We start from the raw sequence: 17,337 nt of genomic DNA, 5'->3' as shown, positions 1-17,337 counted from the left end.
GTTGGAGCTACTCCTTTGTTTTCAATGGAGCGCTCAACATTTCAATGTTCTAATATAGGCTTTGAACCCGCTGTTCAGGAAGAGGGCCTTTAATGGCTGGTAGAGCCCGCTATGGCAGGTTCTAAGGCTATTAGAACATTCTGCCACTAGAGGGCAGAATGTTCTATCAAATAAAACAAATTCCTCAGGACGCTGGAGGGGAGTAAAATCTCCTCGGGCTCCATGAGACTTTGTTCACAGCTGTTGCTGTGAACAAAGGGAACAATGGAATGTTGACACCCTGGGCTTTTACCAGTCAGTAAAAGCCCAGAGCACTCCATTTTCTGCAATGGAGCTCCCATCATTCCAATGTTCTAATTCTGTTTAAGTATTGCTGCTCTCAGGTACGTATTTAAAGCTATTAATTAATCACCTATAATTATGGTCCTAAGCTGGAGAAGAGAAGTGCTAAAGGCTATGAAGGGCTGTTAACAGTCAATGGCAAGTAGGAAACCTTTTTATGATAATTCGTTTCTCCAATTTCAAGCTCAGCCAATACTCTACTTAATGAAAGATGCTCATATACTATTATTCACAGGGTATGGCTTGGAGGCCAATTAAGATCTCCACATATGGCCTGATGACCATGGCCCTTTCTCTAGATGAATTAGGAAGCATTTTAACCAAAATTAATGGGAAAGATGTATGAATAACATAGAAGCATTTTACGGTGCTAGTAATGTTCCCTTGTGGGTTTTTAAGTGTGCTTATCTTGGTCTATATTTTTGTTACCCCATTCTTCTCAGTATTAAGGGTACAGTGGCCACATTACATTAAAGTGGTGGTCTCCTAATTGCGAGGTGCCTACAGACCATTGTCTCTTTGGAATTTACTATTCTAATGGCTCTAATATTTAGGATATTAGACTATTTATTGCATTTACCTATTTTATATCTATTTATATCTTATCTATTTATATTTATTTAGACTATTATATTTGTAAAGCACAACAATCACCCATAGGGCATCATGGCACTAGAACTGAAAGTCATCAAAGTAACTTATCTAATTATTCAATAGTTAAAGTCTGCTATAAAGGTATGTTTTCATGCGTTTTTGAAAGGAAAGAAGATTGGGAATAGTTCGAAGGGGCCCCAACATAAAGTCTTTGCATAACATGGAATTACTAACAAACTTGCTGATTGTGATTCAACAGTTAAAAGCCAGGATGTAATGATTTTTTTAATATATTGAGCCTGAGAAAGAGGATGGTAAATGGCTTTATGAAAGAGTCCTGAATCTTTAAAAAATGCAACTTGCCAAAATTAGGTCCCAATGCAAGGAGTTACAATATGAAATATGTGTGTTTTTTCTCAATCATGATATTCAAAAATTAAAAGCGTTTTTGATCTATTATAGTATAGAAATCAGAGATGCAGGCACCAGGGATTTGTTTGCGCCAATTTCTCACAAGGGGAGTGACCCCTTAGGCAAGGGTTGCTCTCCCAGGGGGGGAAATTTAATTTTAGGCCGTTTCTGCTCCCCTTGGGGGCAGATCCGCCTATTTACCACTTAGGCACCAGGGATTGGTGTGTGTGTATGTGTGTGTGTGTTTTGTTTGGGGGGCAGCCCCTTGGGCAAGGGTCGCTCCCCATGGGGCACATTACTGTTGTCCATAACTACTCCCCTTGGGGGCAGATCGGCCTATTTGTGCAAGGCCGGTCTGCCCCCAAAGGGGGCAGAAAGCACACCAGAGACCAGGGAAGATATTTTTCCAAAATAAGAGGGTGGGAGTATGGCCATAAACCCACCCCAAATAAAAGTGTGCAGATAGGGCAATTATCCCCGATCCACTCCCCGGGGGGCAGAAAGTCCACTAGATGCAAAGGAAAAAAGTGGGGTGGTGGCTACCAACCAGTATGGTCCTGGTTATGCTCCTACCCCAACTGAAGGGGGTAACAGTCTTTCAGCTCTCCCCCCGCACACTAAAACATCTAATCCCACAGGAAGCAAGAGCACATTTGATTATTTTGGGTTTTGGTTTTACATTTGGGACATGAGAGCTTAGCAAACTCTCAAAATCGTCCCACTTGGAATGGTGAGGGCTGCACTTTTTGGACTTTGGGACACTGCCATGTAGAAAAATCCACAAAACCCAGACACAGCTGAAAACTAAACATCTGGGTGACTCCAAAGTGGTGTGTTTCACATGCACCCCACACCATTTTCTTACCCACAATGCCCTGTAAACTTCCAACTTTGCTGGAAATCACACATTGTTTCCCCTTTTTTGTGATAGAACCTTCCGAAACCTGCAGGAATCCACAAAATTCTTACCACCCAGGATTGTCTCATCTATACCGCTAAAAATTCAGCCCCACTTATCAGCCTAAAAATGTTTTTTTTTCCAACTGCTCTTTTGGACCCGCTTTGGTTCCCCCTCAGTTGCAACCTGTTTTTGGCTCTTCCCTGTGACAGGCACTTGGCCCACCTACACAAGTGAGGTATCATTTTCACCGGGAGACTGAGGGGAACATTGAGTTGTAGGAAATGTGTCCCCGTGCGGTGAACCCACACAGAAATGTGGGAAAAATTTGATTGTTTAGCTAAATTTGAGCTTTGCTGAGGATTCTGGGTAAGAAAACACTGGGGGGATCCACACAAGTCACACCTTCCTGGACTCCCTCGGGGTCTAGTTTTGAGAAATGTCTGGGTTGGGTAGATTTCCCTGTATGGCTGCTGAGCCCAGGACCAAAAATGCAGGTGCCCCCCGCACAAACAGGTAGTTTTGTATTTGATAATTTTGATGTGCCCAGACAGTGTTTTGGGCATTTCCTTTCGCGGACAGTAGGCCCACCACCACAAGCGAGGTACCATTTTTATCAGGAGACTTGGGGGAACAATGTGTGAAAGGAAATTTGTGGCTCCTCTCACATTCCAGAACTTTCTATCCCCGAAATGTGAGGAAAAAGTGTTTTTTGTCCAAATTTTGAGGCTTGAAAAGGATTCTGGTAAGAGCCCTACAAGTCACCCCATCATGGATTCTCCTAGGTGTCTGGCTTTCAAAAATGCACAGGTTTGGTAGGTTTCCCTAGGTGCCAGCTGAGCTAGAGGTCAAAATCCACTGTTTGGCACTTTGCAAAAAACAGCTCTGTTTTCTTTGGGAAAATGTGATGTGTCCATGTTGTGTTTTGGGGCATTTCCTGTCGCGAGCACTAGGCTTACCCACACAAGTGAGGTACCATTTTTATTGGGAGTCTTGGTGGAATGCTGGGTGGAAGGACATTTGTGGCTCCTCTCAGATTCCATAACTTTCTGTCACCGAAATGTAAGAAAAAAGTGTTTTTTTGGCCACATTTTGAGGTTTACAAATGATTCTGGGTAACAGAACCTGGTGAGAGCCCCACAAGTCACCCCCATCTTGGATGCCCCTAGGTGTCTAGTTTTCAAAAATGCAAAGGTTTGGTAGGTTTCCTTAGGTGCCGTCTGAGCTAGAGGCCAAAATCCACAGCTAGGCACTTTCCAAAAAACAGCTCTGTTTTATGTGGGAAAATGTGATGTGTCCACATTGGGTTTTGGGGCATTTCCGGTCACTGGCACTGGGACCTACCCACACAAGTGAGGTAACATTTTTATCGGGAGACTTGGGGAAATGCTGGGTGGAAGGAAATTTGTGGCTCCTCTAACATTCCAGAACTTCTGTCACCAAAATGTGAGGAAAAAGTGTGTTTTTGGCCACATTTTGAGGTTTGCAAAGGATTCTGGGTAACAGAACCTGGTGAGAGCCCCACAAGTCACCCCATCCTGGATTCCCCTAGGTGTCTAGTTTAAAAAAATGCACAGGTTTCCCTAGGTGTCGGCTGAGCTAGAGGCCAAAATCTACAGCTAAGGACTTTGCAAAAAAACACATCAGATTTCAATTTTAAAATGATATGTGTCCATGTTGTGTTTCCTGTTGCGAGCATTAGGCCTACCCACGCAAGTCAGGTACCATTTTTATCGGGAGACTTAGGGGAACACAGAATAGTACTGTTCACTAAATTTTTTCCTTCCAAATGTAAGACAGTGTGTAAAAAAGACATCTATTTGAGAAATGGCCTGTAATTCACGTTAGTATGGGAACCCCGGAATTCAGAGATGTGCAAATAACCGTTGCTTCTCAACACCTTATCTTGTGCCCATTTTGGAAATAGAAATGTTTTCTTCATACCTATTTTTCACTCTTTATATTTCAGCAAATGAATTGCTGTATACACTGTATAGACTGAAAACCCATGGCAAGGTGCAGCTCATTTATTGGCTCTGGGTACCGAGGGTTCGTGAGGGTTCTGTCAATAACTGGAAGGAGGCTGAAAGCACAAAAAATAGTAAAAACGGGGTATGTCCCAGTAAAATGCCAAAGTGTGTTGCAAAATGTGGTTTTCTGATTGAAGTCTGCCTGTTCCTGAAAGATGGAAAGATGGTGATTTTAGCACCGCAAACTCTTTGTTGATGCCATTTTCAAGGAAAAAAACACAAGCCTTCTTCTGCACCTCTTTTTTCCAATTGTTTTGAAAAAAACTAAATTTTCGCTGTATTTTGGGTTATTTCTTGGTCTCCTTCAGGGAAACCCACAAAGTCTGGGTATCTCTGGAATCCCCAGAATGGTGGAAAATAAGGACACAAATTTGGCGTGGGTAGCTTATGTGGACAAAAAGTTATGAGGGCCTATGCGCAAACTGCCCCAAACAGCCAAAAAAAGCTTTGGCACATGAGGAGGAAAAGGCCTGCCAGCGAAGGGCGTAAACTCACAGTTAAACTAAAACATCAACTGTCAACATCGTAGAAGAAATGTAAACTCCATCAACAGAAACAGGGGAAGTATGACTTAATGCTGAATCCTTGGGAACTCCACAAACATTATTTTCAAACTTTGAGAGAAAAGGCTTCAGAGGCATCGCTTGAAGACAATAAAAGAGAAACAAGGTGATCTAGGTCAAGAGCCTTACCATTCACACCAATTTCCCTTAATCACTGTACTAACATGGAATGTGACTAATTTCCATGTCAATTTCCCTTTTCTCAACATGCAGAGGCTGAGGAAACAGGCAGAGGCAACTGCATTGATCCGTTGCTTGAAGATGAGTTGGCTGTCGATGATGATGTGGTGACTGCAGTCGTGGTATGTCAGGGTAGGGGCTGTCCCGAGCACACAGGGCCACCAGGTGTCATCCTGGGGGCGATGTTGTTTTAGAAAATGATCCCTTCTGTCTTGTCCGTGTTCAGTTTCAGGCAGTCGGATCTCCTCTACTTGGCGACATTGGTCATGGCGTTGCTGAAATTTGCTTTGGGGGTGACGTGGTCCTCCGAGAGGTAGAGTATGAGTTGTGTGTCATCCAAGGAGCCAGGATTGGTGGCCTTTGAGACATGTGGCAGATTACATTAAGCAGCAAATTAGGAAAACTTTAGGGAAGGAAGATAGGAATGTAATGAGGGCAGAATGTTCATGACCAGTTGTGGGTGAAAAAGAAACTATGACCCCAAATTTGGACTCTGATTTAATAACAAATTTGTTTAAAATGGGTAGAGATCCCATAAAAGGATGGGAACGTGCACTAAAACAGTGTGAAGATAACTTCTGGATGTTTTGGGTCTTTTAGCTAGGATTGTTTACTTGCTAGAAGAGGCCTATATTAATGGTAATAATGTAAATATAGAGCTTCTACAAGGTTGGAGTCATGAGGCAATTTGTTTTCTGGGAAATGAAAATACCAGCTTGATTGTGGAAAGAAGAAAGGTAATTCTGATGAAAACAAAACTGAGCGATTTGGCTCATAAACAGTCATCAGAAGAGGCAAAAGGCTTTCAGTTTAGAGAATGGATGTTCAAATCCTTTGGTAAATATGTCTCGACCTTCACCTCTTTAGATAAAGCCCAAACGTCTATGAGGAAATTGTTCAGTGGAAACAATTTATATAGCAGGGCTAGAAGGAGAAGGCAAACGTTCAACTGAGGAGGTGCAACAGCCCAATATAATCAAGGAAGAGGAGCATATAGAGGATATGAAAGGGGAGGAGGCTTTTATCCTCCGAGAGGTAGAGGTGGAGGTGGAAGAGGAAGGGTCTCAAGAGGGTTAGAGGGCAGTAATCCACAGCTAAACAGGGTGAGTACAAGGATTTGTACTGTTTCTATCCAGGGAAAGGTGGGAGGCAGGCTGAGACTTTATGCAGGGGAATGGGAATTGATAACTCATGACTCTTGGATAACTGCAACCATAAAAGGCTATGTCATAGAGTTTGAGGAAGAGCCATTTCAGGGTAAGAAACCAAGGAAGTTGGTATTCCACCAGGAACAGAAGGAGGAACAAGAAATACATTTAAAGTTGGAAAAAGAGCAATTGTAAAGGTGCCAGAATAAGCAAGAAGGTTTGTAAGTACGTTGTTTCTGGTGGAAAAGAAAGACAAAGTTGGAGATCAGTGCTAAATCTAAGGCAATTGAATCATTTTGTAACTTACAAGCATTTAAAAAAGGAGAGTGTTCATATGTTAACAGACATTTTGCAGGAAAGGTACTGGATGGTGAAATTGGATCTGCAGGATGCCTATTTCACATTTCCAATAGACAAGGAAAGTCAGTCTTTTTTTCAGTTCAGGTGGGAAGGTCAGTTATGTACGTTTCATTGGCTACCTTTGGAATCTCCTCAGGGTCATGGTTCTTCACAAAGGTGTTAAAACTAGTAATCAGGTTCCTTCGGGATTAAGGTGTGAGGATGATTCTAAACTTAGACAATACTCTTATTGTGAATCAGGAAGTGGAGAAGCATCTGTCTGTGGTAGGAGATGGATTAGAGAAGCTGGGTTTTATAATCAATCAAGAAAAATTGTTTTGACAACCATCATCAAGCATAGAGTTTTTAGGTTTCTTTGGGGATACAGAGAAAACCCAGCTTCAGTTACCACAGAAAATAATAAAGATGATAAAGAAGGAAGTGCTTCATTTGAAGGGAAACCAAGAGGTAACCTTGATTGCATGATTGGCATTCTGCCATGACCAAGACAGGCACTCTTTCCTGGTCCATTGCATTACAGAGTGTAATGAGTAGGCAACTCCTGTGTCAGAAGGAAACAGACTGGAGAGCCCCGAACCGTTGGACCAGTGCCCCAGGGGGAGGGTTGCATGAATTACATCGGTACACATAGGGAAGCATACTGACGTCTGGGGAGGCGAGTGGGAACCAGAAGAGAGGAGAGAGGAAAAGGAGGACGCAGGCTCGGGAGAGGAGGAACTGACCCAGCATGGTGAAGGAGGTGTTGGGAAGCAGACGGACTACAGTTGGAGTCTTCCACTGACGGGACCATAGAGCTGACTCGAAGAGGCAGCAGAGTGAAGGGAGAACCCCATGACGGAAGGAGGAGCAAGGAGGGCCCCCACGTCCATGGGGGGGACATGGCTTAACCAGAGACCCTGTGAAACTTACAGAATAAATGGGTTACTTATGGTTACCACCTCCCTGACTGGCCTGAGTGTGTAATAATAACCCAATAACACTATCCTCTGCGGAAACCTTATCACAGTAGTGTCAGAAGTGAGATTCAGAAGAAGAGTGGGCAAACAGAGGGGACCATGGAAGCCAAACCATCCCTGGAAGACATGATAACCCAACTTGCAGAGGAACAACGGCACCTACAATTAGTGTGGGAAGAACAGGTGAGAGAAGCCCAGAGGGATAGAGACATTACAGAATGCGCTAAAAAGTCACACCACCATTATTGCAAACAACCAGTTAGTCCATGAGACCATCCTCCAAAAGCTTACAGACACAATTGTTACTACCTGGGTACACCCAAATGTACCAAGTTCAGAAATATCAGGAGGGTGAGGATCCTGACACCTTTTTTACCAACTTCGAAAGAGTAGCTACCTCCGCTAGTTGGCCCCAATACAGAAGGGGACAGTATATAGCACCACTTCTAACAGGTACTCTACAAGCGGCCTATCAAGCCATAAACCCTGGCGGGACTACTCCATATGGGGATGTTAAGAAGGCCATACTGGAGAGAGTGGAATTCGACCCAGAAAATTATCAGTTGAAATTCCGCAGAAACAAATGAAATCCTCCTGAACATCCTAGGGGTCTGTTTTATAGGGTTCAAGAAATGGGACTCAGATGGTTAAAGCCCACAGAAAACACCAAGGAGGAGGCCATACAGACTACACTTTTAGAACAGTTCCGGAAAGCCCTACCCACTAGTACTAGAAACTGGATGTTGGAAACGGCTTTTCTGCAGGGTCACCCCAAACTTTTTCCCTTCCTCCTTCTCTTTTTCTGACCTAATATTTACTGGCTTTAGGACTCTGCACACTTTACCACTGCTAACCAGTGCTAAAGTGCATATGCTCTCTCCCTTAAACATGGTGACATTGGCTCATACCCAATTGGGTGATTTAATTTACTTGTACGTCCCTAGTCAAGTGCACTACATGTGCCCAGGGCCAGTAAATTAAATGCTACTGGTTGTGCCACCCACATAAGTAGCCCTCTAACCATGTCTCAGGCATGCCATTGCAGGGCCTGTGTGTGCAGTTTAACTGCCACTTCGAGTTGGCATTTAAATGTAATTGCCAAGCCTTTAACTCCCCTTTTTCTACATATAAGTCACCCCTAAGGTAGGCCCTAGATAGCCCATAGGGCAGGGTGATATGTAGGTAAAAGGCAGGACATGAACATGTGTGTTCTATATGTCTTGGTAGAGAAAACACCTAACTTCATTTTACACTGCTGTGAGGCCTGCTTCTTTCATAGGATAGCATTAGGGCCACCCTCATATACTGGTTGAGTGGTAGCTTCTGATCTGAAAGGGGTAACCAGGTCATGTTTAGCATGGCCAGAATGGTAATAGAAAATCCTTCATATTGGTGAAGTTGGATTTAATATTGCTATTCTAGAAATGCCATTTTTAGAAAGTGAGCATTTATCTACAATTAAATCCTTCTGTGCCTCATAATCCATGTCTGGCTAGGTTAGTTGACAGCTCCCTTGTGCCTTTCACTCAGACAACCACAAACACAGGATGCTCAGTCACACCTGCACAGATCTGCATACTGAATGGGTATTCCTGGGCTGGGAGGCTGGAGGGCCTGACACTTACATGTCAAAGGACAATGGCCTGGCTTCATACAATGGACTGCCAAACCCCCTACTGGGACCTTGGCAAACAGGATGGAACTTAAAGGGGACCTTGTGCACGTCTAAGCCACTCTTTGAAGTCTCCCCCACTTCAAAGGCACATTTGGGTATTTAAACCGGGTCCCTGACCCTACCAACTCAGACACTTCTTGACAAGATACCTACTGGGAAGGAACTCTGAACCAGAACCTGCAACGTTCTAAGAGAAGCTGCCTGGCTGCCCAAAGGACTCACCTGACTGCTTCGTTGAGAAGGACTGTTGCCTTGCTGTTGCCCTGCTACCTTGCAGCCCTCTGGCTCTGCTGAGAAGTGCTGTCCAAGGGCTTGGATTGAGCTTGCCTTCTGTTTTCTGAAGTCTCCGGGCCAAAAAGACTTTGGCCCTCATTACGACCCTAGCAGTCGGTGTTAAAGCGGCGTTAAGACTGTCAACAGGCCGGCAGTAAAAAAAAAAATTGGATTTTGCCCCTGGCGGAAACCGCCATCACAGACAGCCACTTTAACACACCGACCGCCAGGATGGTAACGGCCGCTGGGCTACAAAATTCAGTCTCCAGCCCAGCTGCCGTCACAATCCCACCCTCGGGATTACGACCCGGCCTACCGCCATGGTTTTCTTGCCAATCTTACCGCCATGAAAACATGGCAGTAGGCACTATCAGTGTCAGGGAATTCCTTCCCTGGCACTGATAGAGGTCTCCAATGCCCCCTTCCCCTCCTAGACTCCTCCCCCACACTCCCACTCCCTCTTCTGCCCCCACACATATACACACCCACATGTGCACCCACATACACACATGCTTACCCACATCCACCCACGCATGCACACATACATACCCACACACCGCAACACACACCAACAAACATTGTTGCACACACGCATTCACAACACACAATATACACTCACATTCAGTCATTCATGCACGCATTCAACGCAACTCACACACACATGCACGCATACCAAAACATACATCCCCCACATGCACACAACACCCCCCCACGCCCCTCTCCTGTCGGAGAACCCGACTTACCTGCTTGCAGGGTGTCCTCTGGCTGGAGACAGTCCGCGGTGCTGCTGTCAGCAGCAGTGTCCACCAGCAAAACACTGGCAGGCCGTATCATTGGTCATGATACGGTCAGCAGTGTTTTGTTGGCATGGTGGTGTTGCTGTCAGCATCGCTGCCTTACCGCCGTCCGCTGCCATGACCGTCTGCGGTATTCCGCCAGCATTCTGGTGGAATATCGTTGACGGTCATAATATGAATAGACGGCAGGTAGCCATGGCGGCGGCATGTTAGCAGCCGTCACCGTGACAACAGGCGGCTGTTACCGCCAAAGTTATAATGAGGGCCTTAATCTCTGCAAAGAACTCCTTCTGCTGTGAAAATCAAAGCACAGCCTGCCGTGAGAAAATCACTGCAACACTGAACCGGAATGACGCAGCTCAGCTCCCTGAGTGGAGATCGACACAGCACCAGCATTGAGACCGGAACTTCGATGCACGGCCCACTGGAACGACGCATAGCCGAGCCGGAACAATGCAGCCTGACTCCTTGTGAGAAGAATACAATGCAGTGCCTGCCATGCAACAGAAATTTCCCTGCATCGCACACCGGATTGGCGCAGCCCCTGTGACTTAGCACTACACACCCAGGATTTCTCTGCATCATCCCCGGGGCGTCCAAATACCCCGCAACCTGAACAGGATCCAAGTCCGCATGCCGGAAATCGACGCAAATCTCTGGCTGCATGGAATACATTGACACATCGTCTGAGTGCGCCCGGAGAAACCAACACATACCTCCCTGTTTTCCATGCATCTCCTCCTCTGCGGTCCCTAGCGGATAATGTAGACGCAAACCAGGTACTTTGTGCTTGCAGAGACACTCATTGCTTTTTAAGAACTAAGGGCCAGATGCAGGAAACAAATAGCGAGTCGCAAATGGCAAAAATTGCCGTTTGCGACTCGCTATTCGCGTTTCCCAATGCAGAAATGCATATTGCGAGTCGGTACCGACTCGCAATATGCATTTTAGAATCGCAAATAGGAAGGGGTGTTCCCTTCCTATTTGCGATTCTGAGTGGTATGCAATACCATTTGCGACCGCATATGCGGTCGCAAATGGTGTCGCAGTTACCATCCACTTCAAGTGGATGGTAACCCACTCGCAAATTGGAATGGACCCACAAATATTTTTTCAGGGTAGGTAGTGCTCCAAGGGACCTCTACCTGCCCTGAAAAAAAAAACCGAAACTAAAGGTTTCGTTTTTTTATTTTTTTAAGTGCAGCTCGTTTTCCTTTAAGGAAAACGGGCTACACTTAAAAAAAAAAAAAAAAACTGCTTTATTTAAAACAGTCACGAACATGGAGGTCTGCTGATGACAGCAGGCCTCCATGTTTGCGAGTGCCTAGACTCGCTATGGGGCCGCAATTAGCGACCCACCTCATGAATATTAATGAGGTGGGTCATTGCGACCCCATAGCGAGTCGCAGACGGTGTCTGAGACACCATACTGCACACCAATTTGCGAGTTGCAAATTGCGAGTCGCAGGGACTCGCAATTTGCAAGTCGCAAATTAGCATTTTGCTACATCTGGCCCCAAATACTCTATCAGTACAAAAGTGATATTTCAACTTGTATTTATGAAATCTTGATTGTTTTGACCTTATTCTACTCATATAAATATTCTATGTTTTTCTAAACCTGTGTGGTGAATCTTGTGGTGTTTATACTGTGTTATTGTATGATTTATTGCACAAATACTTTACACATTGCTTTCTAAGTTAAGCCTGACTGCTCAGTGCCAAGCTACCAGAGGGTGGGCATAGGATAATTTGGATTGTGTGTGACTTACCCTGACTAGAGTGAGGGTCCTTGCTTGGACCGGGGGTAACCTGACTGCCAACCAAAGACCCCATTTCTAACATTGGATTAAGAAACATCCTGATGTTTCAGTATCCACCGCAATTAAGTTGGCACGCGCTTTTAATAGAGCACCCAAGTTCAGAGTAAACCCAGCAAAGGGGTTAACCCCAGCTCTGAGGAGCAATACTTCTTCTCAGAAAATCAGCCATCGACCATCCCTGGAGGGAAGCCTTAATGTGCGCTTCTCCATCAAGGAACCGAGCCAAAACCCTCAATGTTATAATTGCACTGAGTGGGGTCATATCGCTAGCAACTGTCTTCATAAGATACTGTTATGCCATTAATTGTGTTTGACCACTGACTTTGTGTTTCACCACTGCGCATATTAGTTGTTCAATGTTCACCAGTAGCACATTCCATGCTGTATTCAGTTTAGCTGCCTATTGGCTTTAACGTGGCATTAGACATTACATTTGGTATTTAGGTTAGCTGCCTATTGGCTTCAACGTAGCATTAGACATTACATTTTGTATTCAGTTTAGCTGCCTATGGGTTTTATCGTGGAGTTCGACATTGCAGTTGAGACATTGCAGATGAGCTGTGTTTTTCCACATGGTAGGCCAAGCTGTGTTTCTCATATTTTGTTCACACCGAACCCTAGCGTGATAAGAGAGCGTATATTTTGTGTTTTCCTCTCTACTCTTGGGAAGGAGCGAGGTTTGGGAGATATGGTGTAAGGAAATGTCTCCTTGGCATGGTTACCCCCTGACTTTATGCCTTTGCTGATGCTGTTTTGATTTGAAAGTGTGCTGAGGCCTGCTAACCAGGCCCCAGCACCAGTGTTCTTTCCCTAACCTGTACTTTTGTTTTCACAATTGGCACACCCTGGCATCCAGGTAAGTCCCTTGTAACTGGTACCCCTGGTACCAAGGGCCCTGATGCCAGGGAAGGTCTCTAAGGGCTGCAGCATATCTTATGCCACCCTGGGGACCCCTCACTCAGCACAGACACACTGCTTGCCAGCTTGTGTGTGCTGGTGAGGACAAAACGAGTAAGTCGACATGGCACTCCCCTCGGGGTGCCATACCAACCTCACACTGCCTATGCAGTATAGATAAGTCACCCCTCTAGCAGGCCTTACAGCCCTAAGGCAGGGTGCACTATACCAAAGGTGAGGGCAAAAGTGCATGAGCACTGTGCCCCTACAGTGTCTAAGCAAAACCTTAGACATTGTAAGTGCAGGGTAGCCATAAGAGTATATGGTCTGGGAGTCTGTCATACACGAACTCCACAGCACCATAATGGCTACACTGAAAACTGGGAAGTTTGGTATCAAACTTCTCAGCACAATAAATGCACACTGATGCCAGTGTACATTTTATTGTAACATACACCCCAGAGAGCACCTTAGAGGTGCCCCCTGAAACCTTAACCAACTACCCGTGTAGGCTGACTGGTTTTAGCAGCCTGCCACACCCGAGACATGTTGCTGGCCACATGGGGAGAGTGCCTTTGTCACTCTTTGGCTAGTAACAAAGCCTGTACTGGGTGGAGATGCTTATCACCTCCCCCTTGCAGGAGCTGTAACACCTGGTGGTGAGCCTCAAAGGCTCACCCCCTTTGTTACACACCACAGGGCATTCCAGCTAGTGGAATTGCCCGCCCCCTCCGGCCACGGCCCCACTTTTGGCGGCAAGGCCAGAGGATACAATGAGAAAAACAAGGAGGAGTCGCTGACCAGTCAGGACAGCCCCTAAGGCAACCTGAGCTGAAGTGACTCTGACTTTTAGGAATCCTCCATTTTGCAGATGGAGGTTCCCCCAATAGGGATAGGAATGTGACCCCCTCCCCTTGGGAGGAGGCACAAAGAGGGTGTAGCCACCCTCAGGGCTAGTAGCCATTGGCTACTGCCCTCTCTGACCTAAACACACCCCTAAATTCTGTATTTAGGGGCTCCCTGAACCTAGGAACTCAGATTCCTGCAACCTAAGAAGAAGAGGACTGCTGAACTGAAAAACCCTGCAGAGAAGACGGAGACACAAACTGCTTTGGCCCCAGCTCTACCGGCCTGTCTCCCCACTTCTAAAGAAACTGCTCCAGCGACGCTTTCCCCAGGACCAGCGACCTCTGAATCCTCAGAGGACTGCCCTGCTTTAGAAGGACCAAGAAAATCCCGAGGACAGCGGCCCTGTTCACCCAAGACTGCAACTTTGTTTCCAAAGAAGCAACTTTAAAATAACTGCGTTTCCCGCCAGAAGCGTGAGACTTGCTACTCTGCACCCGACACCCCCGGCTCGACTTGTGGAGAAACAACACTTCAGGGAGGACTCCCCGGCGACTACGAGACTGTGAGTAACCAGAGTTGCCCCCCCCTGAGCCCCCACAGCAACGCCTGCAGAGGGAATCCCGAGGCTCCCCCTGACCGCGACTGCCTGACTCCCAGATCCCGACGCCTGGAAAAGACTCTGCACCCGCAGCCCCCAGGACCTGAAAGATCGGAACTCCAGTGCAGGAGTGACCCCCAGGAGGCCCTCTCCCTTGCCCAGGTGGTGGCTACCCCGAGGAGCCCCCCCCTTGCCTGCATCGCTGAAGAGACCCCTTGGTCTCCCATTGATTTCCATTGGAAACCCGACGTGTGTTTGCACACTGCACCCGGCCACCCCCGTGCTGCTGAGGGTGTACTTTCTGTGCTAACTTGTGTCCCCCCCGGTGCCCTACAAAACCCCCCTGGTCTGCCCTCCGAAGACGAGGGTACTTACCTGCTGGCAGACTGGAACAGGGGCACCCCCTTCTCCATTGAAGCCTATGTGTTTTGGGCACCACTTTGAACTCTGCACCTGACCGGCCCTGAGCTGCTGGTGTGGTAACTTTGGGGTTGCTCTGAACCCCCAACGGTGGGCTACCTTAGACCCAAACTTGAACCCCGTAGGTGGTTTACTTACCTGCAAAAACTAACGAACTCTTACTCCCCCTAGGAACTGTGAAAATTGCACTGTCTAGTTTTAAAATAGCTATATGTGATTTATGTGAAAACTGTGTATGCTATTTTGATAATTCAAAGTTCCTAAAGTACCTACCTGCAATACCTTTCATTTAAAGTATTACATGTAAAATTTGAACCTGTGGTTCTTAAAATAAACTAAGAAAATATATTTTTCTATATAAAAACCTATTGGCCTGGAATTGTCTCGGAGTGTGTGTTCCTCATGTATTGCCTGTGTGTGTACAACAAATGCTTAACACTACTCCTTTGATAAGCCTACTGCTCGACCACACTACCACAAAATAGAGCATTAGTATTATCTCTTTTTGCCACTATCTTTCCTCTAAGGGGAACCCTTGGACTCTGTGCATACTATTCCTTACTTTGAAATAGTGCATACAGAGCCAACTTCCTACATTGGTGGATCAGCGGTGGGGTACAAGACTTTGCATTTGCTGGACTACTCAGCCAATACCTGATCACACGACAAATTCCAAAAATTGTCATTAGAAATTGATTTTTGCAATATGAACTATTTTTCAAAATTCTTAAAAGTCCTGCTAGGGCCTTGTGTTAGTCCCTATTATCATTTCTTTTAGAGTTTAAAATTTTTGTGAAAGTTTGAATTAGGTTCTAGAACTAGTTTTAGATTCTTAAAAAGTATTCCAACTTTTAGAAACATAGGTGGTCATTACAACATTGGCGGTATAAGGCGCTTACCGCCGTGCAGAAGACCGCCAATACACCGCTGCGGCCGCGGTAGACCGCCACAGCTATTATGACACACATCACGGAATCCGCCGAAATTCAGACACCCACACAGCACCGCCACACCAAAGGTCAGCGATAAACATGTGGAAACAAATCCTCCACCTCCATGCCAACAGAAACACGCCCATGCTATTACGACCCATGAATCCACGCGGCGGTCTTTCCAACGCGGTATTCCATTGGCGGTACACACCGCCGCGCTCAAAATACACACACACCACCAAAACACCGCCACATTGGACAATTCCAAATACACACACCTGATACACATACAAACAACACTCCCACACACCCAACTCAAAATAAAACACACACCCACATCACACACAAACCCCTACGACCAGAATTTCTGAGAGAAGGCCAGAGAGAGACAGCAAAGAATAGAGAACCCCATCACACAGAGGCACACTACACCATCACCCACACAACATCCACGCACAAAACACCACATACCACTGCACTCACCACACTCATCAACACATACACCACCCAACACCTCACACACACCACCCCATGGCATGCCAAAGACACCTCCGCTTCTCCGAAGAGGAGCTCAGGGTTGATGGTGGAGGAAATCATCCTGGTAGAGCCACAGCTATTTGGCTCACAGGTACAGCACACATCCATAGCCAGGAAGATGGAGCTATGGCAAAGAATAGTCGACAGGGTCAACGCCGTGGGACAGCACCCAAGAAATAGGGAGGACATCAGGAAGAGGTGGAACAACCTACGGGGGAAGGTGCGTTCCACGGTCTCCAGGCACCAAATCGCGGTACAGCGGACTGGCGGCGGACCCCCACCTCCTCCCCCACAACTAACAACATGGGAGGAGCAAGTCTTGTCCATCTTGCATCCTGAGGGCCTCGCAGGAGTCGTTGGAGGAACGGACACTGGTAAGTCAAATCTTAACTATCATATCCCCCACCTTACCTGCATGCTATCACACACCCACACCCTCCCCTATCACCCCAAATCCTCACCTATCTACCCATGACACCAACCACCCATCCCAACCCCAAGACCTGCATGACATAACTAAGCATGGATACCCATCATTAAAGCATGCCGACTGCACAGACCCACAACACCCCCCAAACAACAGCACACAAGCCCCCACACAGGAATGCCTGCACTGGTGTACACACACACCCAACCATTGCACACCATGAAACACACACATGCAATAATCATGTACTTATACCCCCGCAGGAACCCGAAGGAACGTCACCACACCAGAGGGTCCAGACAACACCACTCCACCCCCAGAAGAGGCCCACAGTGACGACAGCAGCTCTGCCCTACTGGATCCTGATGACCAGCCCGGACCATCGTGGGCCTCAGGACAGTCGGTTCCCCTTGCCCAGCCACAGCCCAACACTGAACTTCCACCCTCTGGGAACAGCACCCACCCAGCGGGCCCATACCTCCCTACCCAGGACAGGTCAATCAGCGGTGTGTCCACCACTACAGGGCACCCAGGCTAACCCAACACCCCAACAACAGGGACCTGGGGGCAGTGGTAGTGGGCACACGGTCCAGGGGACGGAGGCACAGGAACACAGGGGAACTGGGA

At 46.7% G+C, this 17,337-nt stretch overlaps 1 protein-coding gene across 1 annotated transcript in view; it reads right to left on the bottom strand.

Annotated features, from left to right (window-relative positions):
* CFAP20DC (CFAP20 domain containing) overlaps positions 1 to 17,337 on the bottom strand; it is a 1,731,599-nt gene that overhangs the window by 1,171,336 nt on the left and 542,926 nt on the right. The window lies entirely within an intron of this gene.

The sequence above is a fragment of the Pleurodeles waltl genome, chromosome 9, assembly GCF_031143425.1.
Source record: "Pleurodeles waltl isolate 20211129_DDA chromosome 9, aPleWal1.hap1.20221129, whole genome shotgun sequence".
Lineage (NCBI taxonomy): Eukaryota > Metazoa > Chordata > Amphibia > Caudata > Salamandridae > Pleurodeles > Pleurodeles waltl.
Note: the sequence above shows the minus strand (reverse complement) of the source record. Positions and strands in the feature narration are given on the sequence as shown.